Here is a 21,125-nt window from a genome sequence, read left to right as displayed (position 1 = left end):
TCTTAGTGGGGTTTTTCCCAAATTTTGGCAGCCCTTGCAGTCACAGCATGGGCATTACCACCCGCTACTTTATAATGGGAACTTTTTTTTACTGAGACCCTCCTCTATGTCTCTTCAAAGGGGTATTGTTATGATCTGCAACATGAATTAAGGAAAGATAGGGGAAAGCTGTCCCTACAGTAAGACTAAGCTGAATCCCTACGATGTAGCGGGCTGCCTGTTCCTAGCGAACAGACCCGCCTTAGTTCTCGGCTAGTCTGAACGAAGACCTATAGCATAAAGGGAGGGGTCCCTAAAAGAACTAAGGACTGGGACAAAAAATGGGACACCTCCTAAACAGAGAAGTAGTTGCAGAACACAAAAAGACAAACTGACAAAAAGGTACTAGAGGTCCCAGAAGGACCAAGCGAACTGACAGAGAAAGGCACAGTCAAACACTGAAGTCCAGCACAGCCAAAAGGGCGGAGCTGGAATATAAAGGCAGATGGTCACGTGACCGCAAAACACAAGATGGAAAAAACAAACAGGAGGGTTCTTACAGTACCCCCTCTTTTATGAGGATCCTCCGGATCCTCCAGGCCCAGGCCTATCCGGAAACCTGTTGTGGAAAGCTTTAACAAGCCTAGGAGCAGATTTTCTGGGGACTAGGAATTGATATTACAGGAGTCTTTATCTCATTCAGCCTGAACCTCAGCCTCCTGTCCACATGAACAGCTAATTGCATGGCATCCTGCAAAGTCTCAGGTGCAGGGAATGCAATTAGCAGGTCCTTAACCCTTTCACTCAGACCAGCAAGCAATAGACATTTCAGAGCAGGATCATTCCATTTAACTTCTGAGGCCCATCTCCTGAAGTGTGTGCAATAATTTTCAACATCACCTGACCCCTCATTCAAACGCCTGAGTTCTGCCTCAGCCGATGAGATTCGATCAGGATCGTCATATAATAGCCCCATAACAGAAAAAAATTCTTCAACAGACCTTAAACACAGATCATTAGGTTGGAGAGAAAAGACCCACCCCTGTGGTTCATTGCGTAAAAGTGTCATAATAAAACCAATGCGCTGTGATTCATTCCCAGAGGACCTTGGTCTCAAATGAAAATATAACAAGCAAGCATTTTTAAAGGAAAAAAAATCTTGCTGTTTACCATAAAAAACATCAGGCAGTCCTACCTTGGGTTCGACAAAATGTGCTCCAGAACAGCTACTCACGTGTTGCTGAAGCTTGGCCACCTCCAGAGAAATCCCTGCAGGCGTTGAGCCAAATCCTGGACGGAAACCATACTGATCCCCGAATTTCTTTCCTCTTAGTTTTTTCGGCTGGACTTATTGTTATGATCTGCATCATGAACTAAGGAAAGATAGGTGAATGCTGTCCCTACAGTAAGACTAAGCTAAATCCCTACGATGTAGCGGGCTGCCTGTTCCTAGCGTACAGACCTGCTTTAGTCCTCGGCTAGTCTGAACGAAGACCTATAGCATAAAGGGAGGGGTCCCTAAAAGAACTAAGGACTGGGACAAAAAATGGGACATCTCCTAAACAGAGAAGTAGTTGGTTGCAGAACACAAAAAGACAAACTGACAAAAAGGTACTAGAGGTCCCAGACGGACCAAGCGAACTGACAGAGAAAGACACAGAAGCACCTGGCTAGAGAAACAGTCAAAAACTGAAGTCCAGCACAGCCAAAACGGCGGAGCTGGAATATAAAGGCAGATGGTCACGTGACCGCAAAACACAAGATGGAAAAAACAAACAGGAGGGTTCTAACACGTATTGGGTTGCGTCCAAATTTTTGGCAGCCCTTGCAGTCACTGGATAAGCAATAACAGTATAGGAGACCCACTTTTTAATAATGGGAACAACAAAGCATAGCCGGCTGATGGCTCTCTAACAATAGCGAGGGCCGACTGCTGGCCTTTTAAGAATAGTAAGGACCGTCTGATGGCCCTATAAAAATAGGCTTTATGGACTTTCAGAGTCCCTCCTTCATAAATAAAACAGGATGTGTCTGATGATGTGTCACACACCACATTGCCAGATAAGGTTGTAAAATGTTAAAATGACATTTCCCGGTGAATGCATTTGTCTTAAAAAATAACGTAAAAAAACCAAAACAATAGGATCTTTCTTTAGTATAAAAAACAGCGTCACCAATTTAACCTCAATGTAATCACATTGTTCAGTTCATGCACCTCCTCCTTCATCTCCGAAATGACTACATCAGTCACAAGCTGACAGCACTGAAGCACTGCCTTGGCCAAGCGGCAACAGGCTGTGCTGTAGATAACATGCTTAATGCTTAATTGACAAACCGCCCAGCGCTGCAGAGTTGTTGAAAGCTGTAACACAGCAGCCTGATCTGTGACTCTCACCGCTGAACATACAGCCAGGCATGGTCGTGTGTGACAATGGGCGGAACCTGGTGACGGAGAAATGACAGCCAGGGTAGATACGGTTTCCCCCTATGCCAGTCCTTTCACCGAGCTAAAGAATATGGCTGTGGTGAAATACAACTCCCACTGAGAAGCTGTTTCAGATTCAAAAACATTGTGCCCACCAGACCAGAGGATTTGATTCTGAGGAATAACCTTTCTCACCCGCTCAAGAGCCCCATAGCAGCTACAAAGTTAGTGCTATCATGAACTCTCCTGAGGTAGAAGCCAAGGCACACCAGAGGATTATCTGGTGGGACCGTTCAATACTGCCGAGAAGCAGTCCTGGCTAAGAAAAGTGTATGGGAAGGTTCCCGGACACTCTATTTTTACTGAGGAGGAAACACACGCAAACACGGGGAGAACATACAAAGTCCTTGCAGATGTTGTCCTTGCTGGGATTTGAACCCAGGATCCCAGCACTGCAAGGCTTCAGTACTAACCACTGATCCAATGTGCTGCCGTTCACCCTCTAATATCTAACAGGCTGGAGAAACTTGCACCTACTGCCACTCTATCTTCAGCTCCTTTGTGAGAAGGAAATTGGGGATGGCTTCGCTACTGGTACTGGGGGCAGTGCTAATACCATGGCGTTGTACCATAGTATGCTGGAAATATTGCAGGCTGGTAGGAGGCAAGCAAATTCCCACAGAAAAGTACCAGCAGTAATGTTCAGGCCACATTTCAAATGCAAGCAGCTTTAGAGGACTTCCTGGGAGAAATGACACGCAGGGTAGATACGGTTTCCCTCTATGCCAGTCCTTTCACCGAGCTAAATACAACTCTCAGCAAAAAAAAGTTGTGGACTGGCTCCGTACCGTTCCTGGCCACATTCACTTGTCCATGTGTTTGTGGTTAGGCGGTCTTTCCCAGTAAGTGCACTGGGGAGGGCACGGGTAATGTTGTGGGACCCGTGCTTGTGGAAGGCGGAGACGATACCGGGAAATATAGTGGTGGCTGGGGACCGAGTATGGACACCCGGCCGCCGCCGGCATGAGGTTGTGAAAAGCTTCCGCCTCCACGAGCTTAAAAGGCCATATTTCAAGTGCAAAGAGCTGCCCAGAAATCTGGCAGTTTAGTGTTGTGGCCTGTGGGTGGGTGGCTGGCTGCATACTTGCACTTGCATTCCAAGTAACAGAAAACTAAGCAGATGGTGGACTCTATCATCATCATGGCCTCACCTCGGCACTATGAACTCTCCTGAAGGAGAAGTCAGGTCCCGCCGGAGGAGTCTCCGGTTCTCTGTTGGGCCCGTCCAACCCTGCCGAAAAGCAGCCCTAGCTAAGAAAAGTGTGGGGGCAAAGTTCCCGGACACTCTATGGCTGCTTTTTTAATGTGGATCGGCCATGCTTATGCATGTTATTTCTCAAAACGCATTACAGATCAGGCCATTGTCCAACTCCGTATTCAAGGCATTAAATGCGCAAAGAAAGATGTGTGCGTGTCAAAGCACCACCGACAAGTGCGAGTTGGTGTTGGACGGGCTGCCATTGCTTCTGCAACAAGCTCAATTTTTGGACTTCCTGGGAGAAATGACACGCAGGGTAGATAAGGTTTCCCTCTATGCCAGTCCTTTCTCCAAGCTAAATACAACTGTCAGCAAAAAACAGTTGTGAACTGGCTCCGTACCGTCCCTGGCCACATTCACCTGTCCACGTGTTTGTGGTTAGGCGGTCCTTCCCAGTAAGTGCACTGGGGAGGGCATGGGTAACGTTGTGGGACCCATGCTTGTGGAAGACGGAGGCGATACCGGGAAATATAGTGGCGGCTGGGGACCGAGTATGGACACCCTGCCGCCGCCGGCATGAGGTTATGAAAAGCTTCCACCTCCACGAGCCTAAAAGGACACATTTCAAGTGCAAGCAGCTGTCAAAAATTTGGCAGTATAGTATTGCAGCCTGTAGGAGGTGGGTGGGTGGCTGCCTGCATACTTGCGCTTACATTCCAAGGAATGGGGTAGGGACAACTGAACGCTGCAGTGGGACAAGGACGTGGACGGTGATTGTTGCAAGTCTGCAACGACAGGTGCATGGCGGGAGGCATCTTCGCATGCGCCAAGGATCACTTATGATGGGCACACATTTAGACAGTGACCTGGGAGTCAGAGATGCTTCCAGAGGTTTTCCCCATGCTGTTCCCATGTCTTTTCAGCATTGTATGTGACGCGCCCCTGGGCCTGTGTCGCGCTGCGTTGCGCACGCGGGAGCTTACCCGGAGCCGGATCTCTTGAGGGTTGTAGTCTCGTGGCGGTGATCCGGTCCGTGCCCAGGGAGTCAAACTAAGTGGCAGTCTATGGCAGTAGATGTTGTACGACTACGCCACCCGTTGAGTACAGCTAAGGAGCTGCTGCTGCAGGGCAGACCGCTGAGGCCGGTGGTAGGATGGTGCAGCGTGATAGTATAACCCCCAACGGGAGGGGTAGGGCCTCAGGGCAGCCGACGTGGATGATGGAGGTAGCAGGAACCACTCGGAGACGGTACGGTGTAGTTCAGGGTCTTTACTGGTGACAAAGATAGACCCTCCCGGAGTACTGGCTAGCGATTGGGGCCTGGTCAGTCCTTGAGCAGATGGGATCTCCCCTGGCCAGGCGGAGTTGTAGGCCTCCCAAACTGACTGTACTCTTCTGGCTACCTTGCTAGAGGCGGGAATAAGTAGCCCACGTCCCTGAGTGTACCGTGTGGTGCTCACCCGTATGGCCGGTGCTGGTCCCACGCGTGTGACCGTGCCTTCGGGTTTCTGGGCCAGAGGACCTGCAATCCCCTGCCTGTCGGTTTCTGCTGCTGGATAGGAGTTAGTCCCCACAGCCTCGGACTCCGGGTCCGGTGATAACTTCTCAGTCAGGGCGAGCTCTGCAGCTGCCAGCCCCTGACTCCTTGTAGCACTGCTCTCACAGAGCTCCTGTTGTTTCTTCCTATGCTGCTTCTCTTCTCTACTTCTTCTCTACTCACTCACCCTGCCTCAGCCCTAGGTTTATATAGGGGAAGTTCTTCCCCTCCCAGGACTGGGCAGGAGGTGTGGCATGCATAGGATCCCTGACCAAGAGACCTCCCACCTGCTCTCAGACGTAATATCTCTATCACTGTGGCAACCAGACCCCTGGGGTGTCACATTCCCCCCTAGTGAAATTTAGTACTCCGGGACTAAACATATTTTAGAAAAACAGAACAAGATATAACAATAACAATACAACAAAGAAACACATAAAGGTGGTCACGGCATGTCCGTAACCGGGTGCAGTCTTTGAAGAAAGCAAGGTGTCCATTTCACCAAAACAGGGAGACGTAACCAGGTAGGGGTCTGTCCTGCCCCGAGTCCTTAACAGTCTTTTAGTCCATCCTGGGTTACGCTCCACTAACTGTACAAAGGATTCCCGGTAAATCCACCAAGGACTCCTATACATTAGAAACACATAATTATTTACAGGATATGGCCGCTCTCAGTCCTCGGCCAGGTAGGGGTGGCTGTTCTCAGTCCCCAGCCAGTTAGAGGGAAAAGGGGTGGCTGTTCTCAGTCCCCAGCCAGATAAGGGATAAGGGAAACAGTTCTTTTTCTGTCCCAACGGGGACCACACTCTTAGTGGAAACAGTCCCACAACAGTCCTTATACCCGGTCGGGTAACTATTTACATCTCCTCTTTTACCGTTTACGATTAACGGTGTGCTCCACACGCTCCTTTCTCTTTCTCAGGTTCAGACCCGTCCGGGCCCTCTTGGTACTCGGGGTCTGAGTGGTACTGTTAATGACGCCCGGGGTCAGGGGGTGCGACTTTGGGCCTGGGCACGGGCTGGTGGTGGCAGTGCCCAGGTCTGGAGCAGGTCTGCGTCTGCAGCGCCCGGGATCGGCGGCTCCACCGGGTGGCCCGGGAGCAGGCTGACGCTGGCAGCGTCCGGGACAGGGAGACTCCTCTTACCTGCTCCCGCGACCGCTCCTGCGTCACGCGTCTTCTCCTGGTGCTGGTCGGGGCCCGCGATGGCTGGGGCGCTGCCGACGCTGGGCAGCTTAGTCTGCTGCCGGTCCGCCATCTTGCTGTCCGTTCCTGGTGTCCTCCTCCCCCCTGGTGGACCATGGCCTACCTGGCGATGATCCTCTTCCGTAGGCCGCGGCTCTGCAGTAGATCGTCAGGGTTGAGGACCTTCCGTCGCGCTCCTGTGACGTCGGCGTCTGCTGGGCTCCTTCCAGGACCTTATGCGACGTCCGGACGTGAGGCGGGGCTTCAGTTCTCGCGCGCTTTCGGAGTCCACGCCCCTCTTCTTCCCTCGCGGCGTCCTCAAGATGGCGCCCAATGGCGGGAAAACTCCACAGATGGCGGGAAGAAGGCTGAAGATGGCGCCGGATGGCGGGAACCTTCACGGATGGCGGGAAGAAGGCTGAAGATGGCGCCGGATGGCGGGAAAACTTCACGGATGGTAAGTTTTAAAAGTCTCTTTTTCAGGCACGCAGTACCCGGTGGTTGCGGGCACGGGATCCTGCCGACTACGCCAAAAGTTGACGCGCCCCTGGGCCTGTGTCGCGCTGCGTTGCGCACGCGGGAGCTTACCCGGAGCCGGATCTCTTGAGGGTTGTAGTCTCGTGGCGGTGATCCGGTCCGTGCCCAGGGAGTCAAACTAAGTGGCAGTCTATGGCAGTAGATGTTGTACGACTACGCCACCCGTTGAGTACAGCTAAGGAGCTGCTGCTGCAGGGCAGACCGCTGAGGCCGGTGGTAGGATGGTGCAGCGTGATAGTATAACCCCCAACGGGAGGGGTAGGGCCTCAGGGCAGCCGACGTGGATGATGGAGGTAGCAGGAACCACTCGGAGACGGTACGGTGTAGTTCAGGGTCTTTACTGGTGACAAAGATAGACCCTCCCGGAGTACTGGCTAGCGATTGGTGCCTGGTCAGTCCTTGAGCAGATGGGATCTCCCCTGGCCAGGCGGAGTTGTAGGCCTCCCAAACTGACTGTACTCTTCTGGCTACCTTGCTAGAGGCGGGAATAAGTAGCCCACGTCCCTGAGTGTACCGTGTGGTGCTCACCCGTATGGCCGGTGCTGGTCCCACGCGTGTGACCGTGCCTTCGGGTTTCTGGGCCAGAGGACCTGCAATCCCCTGCCTGTCGGTTTCTGCTGCTGGATAGGAGTTAGTCCCCACAGCCTCGGACTCCGGGTCCGGTGATAACTTCTCAGTCAGGGCGAGCTCTGCAGCTGCCAGCCCCTGACTCCTTGTAGCACTGCTCTCACAGAGCTCCTGTTGTTTCTTCCTATGCTGCTTCTCTTCTCTACTTCTTCTCTACTCACTCACCCTGCCTCAGCCCTAGGTTTATATAGGGGAAGTTCTTCCCCTCCCAGGACTGGGCAGGAGGTGTGGCATGCATAGGATCCCTGACCAAGAGACCTCCCACCTGCTCTCAGACGTAATATCTCTATCACTGTGGCAACCAGACCCCTGGGGTGTCACATATGCATGTGTCTGATGATGTGTCACACACCACATGGCCAGATAAGGTTGTAAAATGTTAAAATGAAATTTCCTGGTGAATGCATTTGTCTTGGTTGAACGCAATGCAAAAGTGCAAAAACGCATCAAAAACGCTACGTGTGAACATAGCCCAAGTTGTGGAGGAGTATTTTTGTTTTTGGTTATTTATTTTGCCTTACATACAAGTCATTACCCTGGAAAGGATGTTTCTTAGCATATTTCCCAGGAAAATCCATTTTGGTTTAGTTTTTGTATGTTTTATTGTGAGTCCATAAAAGTGGCGTAATACTCTGACCACGTTGTTGACAACAGTGATCTGGGAGTCAGAGATGCTTCCAGGGGTCTTCCCCATGCTGTCCCCATGTCATTTGAGCACTGTTCCCATCGATTTGGGCAATTTTTAGGCCCTCTGCAGAGCGCCGGGGGGAGCCGCCTGAAAAATGCTTGAGTTTCCCATAGACTTACATTGGGCTCGTTGCTCGGGTTGAGCACCCAAGTATTCCAATTTGCTCGACCCAAGCAACGAGTACCCGAGCATTTTAGTGTTCGCTCATCACTAATCTTAATGGATACAGTGTGCGGCTGTATTCTTTGGTATGTATATAATGCAGTCATAGCAGCTTGTACTTATTCACATTTGATTCATTCTTTTAAGGGGTAGTGTTCAGATTTGTTTTCGTAGCTTATAGTTAGAGCAGTGGTTGACACAGATAGAAGAAGGTCCCTGTGCAAGAACAAATGTTGACCCTTTGCAATCCAATAGCTCATCATAATACACAATTTCACTTGCTTTGGAGGTAGAAGTGGGCTCCCTTAACTTTTAGGCCACTGTGCGGCTGCACAGATTGAACCAATGGTGTGTCCGCCCCATGCTATTTGAGTTAGTGTCACAACTAGAGTCTGATGAGCCTCGATGCAAAATTTGGATCTGGGCCCCACCTGAATGATGGTCAGATGTATGGTCCCTTATAGCGTTCTAGATCCTATAAAGACATATGTGCTCTCCCCCATGTAATAATGTCCCCCTCCTGGTTCCTTCTTGTAATAATCTCCCCCATCCTGGGCCCCATGCTATAACATTTTCCCCCATCCTGGGCCCCTTCCTGGTATAATGTTCTCCATCCTGGTACAATGTCCCCATTCTGGTATAACGTCCCTCATAGTGATATAAATTTGTCTTCCTTCTGGTATAATGTCCCCAATCCTGGGCCCATTCTGTTCTTCTACAGCACATTTTAAAAAGTAACAAACGATTCTACCCACCTTCCTCCACTCTGACACTGCACAGCCCCCTCTTCCGTACCCAGTACAGTAGCAGGCAGCTAACTTCGATGTGCTGGCATGGGCAGCACATGACGTCACTTGCATATGTGACACCCCAGGGGTCTGGTTGTCACAGTGATAGAGATATTACGTCTGAGAGCAGGTGGGAGGTCCTTTGGTCAGGGATCCTGTGCATGCCACACCTCCTGCCCAGCCTTGGGAGGGGAAGAACTTCCCCTGTATAAACCCGGGGCTGAGGCAGGGTTAGTCAGTCCAGGAAGAGTAGAGACAAGAGCAGCATAGGAAGCAGCAGAGTCACAAGGAGTCAGGGGCTGGCAGCTAAAGAGCTCGCCCTGACTAAGAAGATTCTTTACCGGACCCGGAGTCCGAGGCTGTGGGGACTAACTTCTACCCAGCAGCAGAATCCGTCAGGCAGGGGATTTCAGGTCCCCTGGCCCAGAAGCCCGAAGGCCCGGTCACACGCGTGGGACCAGCACCGCCATCGTGGAGCGGAAGCCATTAGAAGGCCCCGAGTCACCGGCCATACGGGTGAGCACCACACGGTACACTCAGGGACGTGGGCTACTTACATCAGCTTCTAGCAAGGTAGCCAGAAGAGTACAGTCAGCTTGGGAGGCCTACAACTACGCCTGGCCAGGGGAGATCCCATCTGCTCAAGGACTGACCAGGCCCCGTTCGCTAGCAAGTACTCCGGGAGGGTCTATCGTTGTTACCAGTAAAGACCCTGAACTCTACCATACCGTCTCTGAGTGGTTCCTGCTACCCCCATCATCCACGTCGGCTGCCCTGAGGCCATACCCCTCCCGTTGGGGGTTATACTATCACGCTGCACCATCCTTCCACCGGCCTCAGCGGTCTGCCCTGCAGCAGCAGCCCCCTGGCTGCACTCAACGGGTGGCGTAGTCATCAACCATTTTCTACCAATAGACTGCCGTCCAGTTTGACTCCCTGGGCACGGACCGGGTCACCGCCACGAGACTACAACCCTCAACAGATCCGGCTCCGGGTAAGCTCTCGCCTGCGCAGCGCGACACAGGCCCAGGGGCGCGTCAACTTTGGCGTAGTCGGCAGGATAACGTGCCCGCAACCACCGGGTACTGCGTGCCTGAAAAGCAAAGACTGTTCAAACTTACCAGTGGTGAAGATTCCCGCCATCGGTGAAGATTCCCGCCATCCGGCGCCATCTTCAGCCTTCTTCCCGCCATCGGTGAAGTTTCCCGCCATCCGGCGCCATCTTCAGCCCTCTTCCCGCCATCCGTGGAGTTTTCCCGCCATTGGACCCCATCTTGAGGACGCCGCGCGGGAAGAAGAGGGGCGTGGACTCCGAAAGCGCGCGAGAACTGAAGCCCCGCCTCACGTCCGGACGTTGCGTAAGGTCCTGGAAGGAGCCCAGCAGACGCCGACGTCACAGGAGCGCGACGGAAGGTCCTCAACCCTGACGATCCACTGCGGAGCCGCGGCCTACGGAACAGGATCATCGCAAGGTAGGCCACGGTCCACTAGGGGGGAGGAAGATGTCGGATATGGAGGAGAGCTTCACTGCCTCAACCCCCGCCAGCGCCACCGCTGCTGCAGTTATGCCCTTCACCATGCCCTATATCCCGGGAGCAGTTTGGCTACCCCAGTACTCAGGGGAGTCACATACCCTGCATGACTTTAGAGAAAAGCTGGATAGCCTCTTCCAGGTGTACCCCCTCACAGAAGAGCAAAAAGTGAGCATCCTGGTGGCCCAACTAACCGGGGCAGCCAAAAGGGAAGTAAAATCCTGGCCACCTGGGAGGAAGACTGTCGCAGGGATACTAACCCGGCTGAAGGACACCTTTGATACCCGCACCTCAGCCGAGATTAAACTTAGATTCTACGGGTGCAAGCAGCGAGCGCATGAGAGTATAAGGGACTATGCACTAAACCTACAAGAGGCCCTGAGGGCCATTAAGCAGACCGACCCTAATGGAGTGGGAAACGAGGACAGGCTGTTGACCGAACAATTTATAGAGGGTTTATATTGCAATGCCCACCGCACCCAGTTGCGGGCAATGGCCTTACAGGACCCTCATCTAGAATTTGCACAGTTCAAGGACAGAGCCATCCGGGTGCTCCGAGAACCGGCACCAGGTGGCGTTGTGACCCACAGACGCCCCACTACCACTTACTACCAGGAGGCAGCGCCCTTGTCAGCAGGGCCTGTGGGAGCTGATGCGCAGGCTTTGGACAATGACCCGGCTCCAGACCTACACCATCAGGTCCAAGAGCTAGCTAAAAGCGTTGCTGCGCTAACCCGAACTGTGCAGTCTTTACAGGTTTCCACTCCAGGGAAGATCCAGCTGGCATCCGGACCGGAGGACATCCCGTGGCGTCGACCAAGGAGGACCCCACCGGCCAGAGGAAGACCCAGTGACCGATACAGCGAGGACGGACGACCCATCTGCCGCCGCTGCAATCAACCCGGACATATGGAAAGGTACTGTTCTTTAAACGGGCACAACCTGGGGTAGAGGGCCAACCCCCAGGAAAAAGATCACCAGGCCCATCGAACTGGCGCGACAGATATGTGGGAGGACGTCCAGTCTTGCCTGTGGTACTGGATGGCATTCCCATGAGTGCCCTACTGGACACCGGGTCACAGGTCACCACCATCCCGTACGTGCTCTTCAAGCAGTACTGGAATGACTCGGATATTACCCGCTACCCTGACGACGACTTGAGTATCATCGCCAGCAATGGTCAGCCCGTGCCACAGATCGGATTTAAAGAGGTGACCATCAAAATTGGTAGAGTCGAACTGGCCGCACAGGGACTGATCATTGTAGATATTGACAAACATGAGAGTCACCCAAAAATAACTCTAGGAACTAATGTAATTGAAAATTGTCTTGCAGAGGTGATTTTCCTTTTACAGCAGGTTGCCAAGAATGCCAGCTCCGGCGAGCAGCGGGTGCTCCAGAAAGAAATCCGGGCACTGATGCAACGGCAACAAGTGGAACTCTCCGGCGGTGAGATTGGTAGCGTAAGAATGTGTGACCCTTTTCCTATTGCCATGCCCCCAAAAAGTGAAATGATGATTTGGTGCCGGGCAGCTATTGGTCTGAGAGGTAGAGATTACCAGGCAATGGTAGAACCAGTTTACTCAGACAGTAGGCCCACCATTTTGACAGCACGGGGGGTGGTCAATGTACGCCATGGGAGGGTGCCCGTTCGCATAATAAATATCGGGGAGAGGGAAGTGTACCTGCCCCGGTATGCCACGCTAGCCAAATTATATACCACTAATCAAAATTCTATACAATCTGTGGAACCCTTGCCTCCATCTCACCCGGAGGAAGGTAACGGCTCTAAGAAAGACATGGAGGACTGGTGTCAGCAACTACATTTGGGTACTGACTCCACTCCTTCACACCAGAAACAAGGAGTCTATCGGGTAGTTCAGGAGTATGAGAGAGTGTTTAGTAAACACCCGTTAGACTTCGGGCGAGTCAAGGGGGTAGAACACCGCATCCCCACGGGAAATCATCCTCCCATAAAAGAGTGGTATCGACCCGTACCCCCTGCACATTACCAACACGCCAAGGGGATGCTTAGAGACATGAAGGAGGCTGGGGTAATTCGGGATAGCTGTAGCCCCTGGGCAGCCCCGCTAGTTTTAGTCAAAAAGAAAGACAACACCATGAGGATGTGTGTAGATTACCGGAAAATCAACCGTATCACACACAAGGATGCGTACCCCTTACCAAGGATAGAGGAGTCATTGGCTGCTTTAAGATCTGCTAACTTCTTCTCTACCCTGGATCTCACTAGCGGGTACTGGCAGGTTCCTGTAGCAGAGGCGGACCGGGAGAAGACCGCATTCACCACCCCGATGGGACTTAGTGAGTTCACCTGCATGCCGTTCGGACTCTGCAACGCCCCAGGGACCTTCCAACGATTAATGGAGTGCTGTCTGGGCCACAGAAACTTCGAGACGGTCCTGTTGTACCTGGACGATGTCATCGTATACTCCAAAACTTATGAGGACCACCTGAAACACCTGGCGGAGGTGTTCGAAGCTCTGGCGAGTTACGGCCTAAAGGTGAAACCCTCCAAGTGTCACCTCCTGAAACCAAAGGTGCAATACCTGGGACACGTGGTGAGCGCTGACGGAGTGGCTCCCGACCCCGATAAGATCACCGCAATCAAAGGATGGCCAAGCCCTTCCAGCGTAAAAGAAGTGCGGCAGTTCCTAGGGTTGGTAGGCTACTACCGAAGGTTTATTCCCGGTTTCACCAAAAAGGCGGCGCCTATGCAGGACCTCCTGATAGGCCAGTCCCGGAAGGCCAAGAACCAGAAGCCGCCCTTCAAATGGGAAGAGCTAGAGGAAGAGTCCTTCCGCCAGCTGAAGATGGCCCTCACGGGGGATGAAATCTTGGCGTATCCGGACTATAGCCAGCCCTTCATCCTCTACACCGACGCCAGTAACGTCGGGCTAGGAGCCGTACTGTCCCAGATTCAGCAGGGGAAAGAACGAGTAATCGCCTATGCCAGCCGAAAACTGCGACCCACCGAAAGGAATCCCGAGAATTATAGCTCATTTAAGCTAGAGTTCCTGGCCGTGGTATGGGCAGTCACCGAGCGCTTTAAGCATTACCTCGCTTCTTCCCGGTTCACCGTATACACGGATAACAACCCGCTGACACACCTGGACACGGCAAGACTCGGTGCCCTGGAGCAGAGGTGGATGGCCCGTCTGTCCAACTACGAGTTCACAATCAAATACCGGGCAGGGCGCTCCAATACCAACGCGGACGCCCTGTCCAGGATGCCCAACCTGCCGGACGGAGGAGAAGATCCGGAGGGACTGGAAGAAGTTGAACTCCCTGCGTTCCACCGTCATGGGACTATCCAGTATTCCCACCGGGTAAGGAGTAAGCAGGCTGCTACGTTGAACCCCTTACCTCACTACAACTGGGCGGAAACGCAAGACAGCGACCCTGCCGTCCGACTGGTGAAGGAGATGCTGACTCGCCCGGAGGCTAGCCTGGAATCAGACGCTCCAGAGGAAGCCAAACAACTATGGGCAGAGAAGAGTCGACTGTTCCTTTACAAGGGGAAGTTGTGCCGCAGAATGGTTAACTCCAGGACGCATGAACTACTCTGGCAAGTAGTGGTGCCACGAAGAGACGCAGCCATGGTGATGGAGGCATACCACGATGGAGCTGGACACTTCGGGTGGAAAAAGCTGGAGTTCCTGCTGCGCGAGCGGTTCCACTGGGTAGGCATGAGGGGAACCATCGAGAAGTGGTGCAGAGACTGTGGCCCGTGCAATCTGAGAAGGAAGGACCGGGCCAGCCAGAAGACTCCCCTGCAGTCCATCGTCACCCGGCAACCGTTGGAACTGGTAGCCTTGGATCATGTAAAACTGACCCCCAGCAGAAGTGGCTACGTCTACGCGTTAACCATCGTGGATCATTACTCCCGGTTTCTGGTTGTTGTCCCCGTCAAGGACTTAACGGCTCAAACAGCAGCTAGAGCTTTCCAGCAGCACTTTTGCCGTCCACACGGGTACCCGGACCAAGTGCTGACGGACCAGGGACCTGCCTTTGAAGCGGAGGTCTTCCAGGAATTCTGCAATCTGTATGGCTGCCGGAAGATAAGGATGACACCCTACCATCCGCAAACTAATGGACTTTGTGAGAAAATGAACCAGGTGGTAATGGATCTTCTAAAAACGTTGCCCCTGGAAGAACGCAGTCTGTGGCCTGAGAAGTTGCCCGATCTGGTGGACCTATACAACCACATCCCGGTAGGTTCCACCAACTGTACCCCGGCTTACCTAATGAGGGCAAGACCTGGTAAGTTACCTGTTGACCTGGAAATGGGAGTCCTGACGCCCGAGGACACTTCACCAGAAACAGACTGGGACACAGAGAGGCAGCAGCAGTACCGGAAAGTACAGGAGAGCGTGGAGCGAAGTCTCTGTCAGGCTAGGGAAAGACAAGAGAAGACTTACAACCAGTATGCTCCCGCTGTTCCCCTGGTACCCGGAGAGCAGGTCTTGAAGAGGAAGAGACGGCTCCACAAGTTAGACGACCAGTGGGAGAAGGACCCGTACACCGTACTGCCCTCAAGCCACGAGAACCCGAAGGTCTGTACCATCAGTAAAGACGGAGGGGAAACCACAGCCATTGTATCCCGGGACCACCTGAAGAAGTGTCCCGAACAACTGAGGAACCCTGAGGAGGAACAGGAAGACCATCGACCCGTGGAAGAAAGGGAAGATATGGTTAGTACCGTGCTCGGGGACTTCCCTCGGTCTTGGACTCAAGTCAATGGTGCAGTTGTGGTACCCGTACTCACCTTCCTCCAACCATCATCCCAAGAACCTACGGAGCAACGGGTAGAGCTGGAAGAGCAGCCGGTCCAGGAGGCAGAAGACTCCACCCAAGCGGAACAGGAGAATCAACCCTCTGCTTATAGTGAGCCTGCCGTACCCCTAGTGAGACAAAGAGCCGGTAGACAGCTGCCCAGTTTACCCTTGACAGCTCCTACACCCTGTAGTTCAGGGCCAGACAGTCAGCTCCGTAGGTCCACTAGGGCCACTAGAGGCCAGTTACCCGCACGTTGGAGGATCTAAATGTTTAAGTTGTTTTATAATGTTTACCTGTTTATTGTTGCTTGTGTGTAATTTTGTGTTTCTAGTTGTTTTTAGGAGTCTTCGGTGGATTTACCGGGAATCCTTTGTATATAGTTGGAGCGTAACCCAGGATGGACTAGAGACTGTTAAGGACTCGGGGTAGGACAGACCCCTACCTGGTTACGTCTCCCTGTGTTGGTGAAATGGACACCTTTGCTTTTCTTCAAAGACTGCACCCGGTTGCGGACACCCGTGACCATCTTATTGTGTTTCCTTATTGTATTTTATTATTCTTTGATATACCTTGTTATATTTTTCTAAAAAGTGTTTAGTCCCGGAGTACTAAATTTCACTGGGGGGGAGTGTGACACCCCAGGGGTCTGGTTGTCACAGTGATAGAGATATTACGTCTGAGAGCAGGTGGGAGGTCCTTTGGTCAGGGATCCTGTGCATGCCACACCTCCTGCCCAGCCTTGGGAGGGGAAGAACTTCCCCTGTATAAACCCGGGGCTGAGGCAGGGTTAGTCAGTCCAGGAAGAGTAGAGACAAGAGCAGCATAGGAAGCAGCAGAGTCACAAGGAGTCAGGGGCTGGCAGCTAAAGAGCTCGCCCTGACTAAGAAGATTCTTTACCGGACCCGGAGTCCGAGGCTGTGGGGACTAACTTCTACCCAGCAGCAGAATCCGTCAGGCAGGGGATTTCAGGTCCCCTGGCCCAGAAGCCCGAAGGCCCGGTCACACGCGTGGGACCAGCACCGCCATCGTGGAGCGGAAGCCATTAGAAGGCCCCGAGTCACCGGCCATACGGGTGAGCACCACACGGTACACTCAGGGACGTGGGCTACTTACATCAGCTTCTAGCAAGGTAGCCAGAAGAGTACAGTCAGCTTGGGAGGCCTACAACTACGCCTGGCCAGGGGAGATCCCATCTGCTCAAGGACTGACCAGGCCCCGTTCGCTAGCAAGTACTCCGGGAGGGTCTATCGTTGTTACCAGTAAAGACCCTGAACTCTACCATACCGTCTCTGAGTGGTTCCTGCTACCCCCATCATCCACGTCGGCTGCCCTGAGGCCATACCCCTCCCGTTGGGGGTTATACTATCACGCTGCACCATCCTTCCACCGGCCTCAGCGGTCTGCCCTGCAGCAGCAGCCCCCTGGCTGCACTCAACGGGTGGCGTAGTCATCAACCATTTTCTACCAATAGACTGCCGTCCAGTTTGACTCCCTGGGCACGGACCGGGTCACCGCCACGAGACTACAACCCTCAACAGATCCGGCTCCGGGTAAGCTCTCGCCTGCGCAGCGCGACACAGGCCCAGGGGCGCGTCACATACGCCACGCGTCACTGGAAATCCGAGATAAGCTGCTGGCCTCTGAGTGACCGGCGGCGTATATTGCAGCGCAGGGAGACGGCAGGTCTCTGTGCTGCAATAAATTTCACCTGAATGTTCATTTGAGGATGCACATCCAGGTGAAATTGGTGTTATCAAGGCTCCTTCCAGCATGGGCCCATTTGTGGAGGCCCTGGTTGGAGTTAGTGACTGGCTACATAGTTAGATGAGCACCCATCCCATGAGTTTGACTGTTTCTAAATAGTGCTGGATCTTACCTACCCTTAAATATGTTGAACTTGTGCCAGGAGAGGTAAATCTGATAAAAATAGTCATACCTTGTCATGGCCGGTGGGAGCATAAATTGGTTAAATTGTGCTCTAATTATCTCAATTTTATAAGTATAGACTATATGATAGTCATGCGATTTAAAATTCATGTTCATTGTTTGCATACAGCATACATCTTAGAGGATACAGAGTGCTGTTGCACTGTTTGGTATGTATGCAATGCAGACATAGCAGCTTGCACCTGTTCACATTTACTTCATGCTGCTGTCTATCTATCTAACTATCTACCTATCTATCCATCCTATATCTATCTATCTATCTATCTATTATCTATCTATCTATCTATCTAACTATCTACCTATCTATCCATCCTATATCTATCTATCTATCTCTCTACCTACCTCTAGCTATCTACCTTTAATATGCTTCATTGTAAATAACAGGATAGAAATTAATATATTACTTTCAGATTGTTTTTGTCCTTCCCACCAAAATGATAGTCTAAATGAGTTCAAGATAATTATTGCTTTATACATGTAGAGTTATTAAAATATTGTTTTTCTAAGAAGGGTTATTAAACTCTTTGGCCTGGAATTCATATGCTACTTCAGCATTTTCTACATTATTGACTCTATATTAGATTACTTCAATTCATAATTTTCTACTCAAACTCACAACAGCCTAACAGACTCAAAGCTCTATTCACTCTCTGTAAATTGAATGCATTTTTATCCAGGGCAATGAGTCAGCAGATAGAAACACGTTTCATCAACTCTAAGCTTCATTTATGTTCTAGTACATCAGTCAGGCTATAATGGCCTCTATGTCACATGGCTTTTCACTGGTAGAACAGTTAGACTGGTAAAACAAATACAACCTTCCCACCTCCTCTTTGACAAATCATTTGTTTCTATAAAATAAGCACAATGTGATGATGTCAGTAACCTACATTTCTCCTCCTAGATTTGAATCGTGGAAGACATTTGTAGCCGCAGCTTAAAAGTATTAGTAGTAGATAATCACCAGGTTGAGAAAGAAATATATGATCATTTTCAGGAATTGGAGTAGGACCTTGATTCTTTAAAGTGCTTATGCCAGAAAACTGGTGTAAAACATTTTTAAAAAGTTGTAATTTTTTCTGCATAACATGGAGTTGCACAAAAAGGCTGTGACATTTGATGTTTTCACACCAGCTTTGTCCAGCTCTGTCAAATGGGTAAAGCTGAGGAGGAACCAGGCTGGGATGGGGCATGGTTTTGCTTACCCTTCAAAGTTCATAAACAGTGATGGCATTTTTTATTCTGGAAATGTTATTCCAAAATTCACCTTCATTAAGACTGGAGTGTAAAATACCAACCTTAATGAATTGGGCCCTAAGTGCCTTAACCCCTTCCTGACAGGTTACAGCTGCACAGGACAAGGTCATGAGAGTTACCAGCCTCAGAAACCAAACATTGACATGACCTCAGATAACAGCACTCAAATGATGTTCAGACATCAAGTAGTAGACACATCTCAACATTAACTGAGTAGGGAGGACTGCAAGAAGCAGGCCTTTTAGGTCGAATTGTACCAACTACTTCAGAGCGCAAACAAGATGAGACTTATTTGGGCAAATCAACACAAAAGTACTGTATATTAGATTAGTTGAAATATATATACCTTGTTCTAATGAGTGACAATTTGAGATTTTTGATACAAGCTCCCATGTCTTTGTGAGACACAGAAAAGGTAAGCAAATAGTTTGTATATGTATGGTGCCAATCGTGAAGCATGGAGAGGGAGGTGTGATGGTATGGGGTGCTTTGCCAGTTGCAATGTTGTCAATTTATTCCAAATTCAATGCACACCTAACCAGCATGGCTACCATAGCATTCTGCAAAGACATGCCACCATATCTACCTGGTATTTAGTATGACCATCGTTTGTATTGCCACTGGACAGTGGCCCAAAACATACCTACAGGCTAAATGATCAAGAAGTAAAAAGGTGGGATACTGTGTCAGATGACTTGGCCCCCACAATCACCAGACCTTCACCCAATTAGGATGGTTTGGGATGAGTTGGCTGGATGAGTGAAGGCAAAGCAGCCAACAAGTGTTCAGCACCTCTTGGAACGCCTTCAAGACTGTTGGCAAGCCAATCCAGTTGACTACCTGACTAAGCTGCCAGAGAAAATGTCAAAGGTGTGTAAAGCTGTTATCCGAGTAATAGGCGGTGTGGGGAAGGGGAGGGTATTTTGAGTAATCTAACATATATTCTGGTTTGTTTCATATATGATTCTTTACTACTCATTCCCATACGTGCACTCTCATGATTTTGCTGCCTTCAGTCTGAATCTACAATGATCACACTCTAATAAGAACAAGGAAACCAATGGATGAACGGGTGTGACCAAACTTTTGACCAGTACATATATAAACATTTAACAACTACAATCCCTTTACAAACAATATTAATTCATTGTGTATGTAAGAGCGCAAAGAAAAAAATGCAATAGAAAAAACCTTTCAAAGATGTAGTGAGGGCATGTCATAGTCGCTACATTGCTTGTTAATAACAATGAACAATAGTTTCCATCTGCTAAAAGGTTTTTATTTAACTGATAACTTGAAGCTATAAATGAGGTGGAATTTACTTGCAGCCTATTAGACTGCTGAAAACACAGCTAGACCTAATTCAAACACATCTTAGTGATAAAATGATATTGACTCCAAGTAATTAAAATCATTTCCATATTCAAATAGGGGCTGATTGAGGAGAAATTACCTGCCTTAATTGCTTGAAAGAGAATTATCAAGACTCTGTGTTAGCAAGAGAGCAAACAAAAATGCGCTTGACCAGTTTGTAACAGTTATAACATGAAATAAAAGAGCAAAGAGGTGGGAAGTAGGCTGAAGGTCTTAGCTGGAGTCTCGAAGCCAAAGGCATTAAACAGAATTTTATAGAAAGTAAGGGGGCGAGAAAATTAAACAGTACTTGATTCATAGAGAGAATATCCAACAGAGATGGTAGAAGGTGATACAATAGTGAAATTAAACAATGGATAGAATTGGAAATCTGCTTATTCGTAATATAAAGAGAAATGACAGGCAAAAAGGTAGATCTGATAATTGCCGGAAGGAATGGGACATATAGAGAAAGCCATAAAAACACAATGGGAAAATCTGAATTAAAAATGTATTAAAGAAAAGTAAAATCACAACAATTAGTAGAAATGTTCACAGAAATTAAGTATAGTATATATTCTCAATTTCATACTATGTCCTGTTTAATGAATCCCATGTATTTTGGTTATACTGCTTTTGATATTGTTGCTGTTATGCAGGGATGTATTGTTGTTTTTTGTCTTTGGATAATTCCCAGCGAATGATTTTTTTTCCCCTTAGGGCAATTGCTTATGAAACACATAGCAATTGATACAAGGGATGTCTCCAATTGGGAAATTAAACAACGGTCTTTCCACACTTTCCAATGTCAGCTGGAGGCAAGAAAAGCGTAATGTGAGAATATGTTTAATCTTCCAGGGGAAGACTGGATTTCGGCAGCAAAATATTTTGTTTATTGGCCACAAGAAGTACTTTGAGGGGGAGGGGAAGGGAGGAATTGATGTGAGGTCAGGATTAGGTAGATGCTAAGATAGCTATGTTTGCATCTTTAATTCCTTTATTTTCTGTTCATATTGACTTCTTCTTAGAGAGGACTACCCCCAAAAAGGCTAAA

The sequence above is a fragment of the Phyllobates terribilis genome, unplaced genomic scaffold (genome assembly GCF_046119375.1).
Source record: "Phyllobates terribilis strain yellow unplaced genomic scaffold, ASM4611937v1 Scaffold_2__4_contigs__length_985480577, whole genome shotgun sequence".
In the NCBI taxonomy this organism is placed as follows: domain Eukaryota; kingdom Metazoa; phylum Chordata; class Amphibia; order Anura; family Dendrobatidae; genus Phyllobates; species Phyllobates terribilis.
This window is presented reverse-complemented; position numbering follows the sequence as displayed.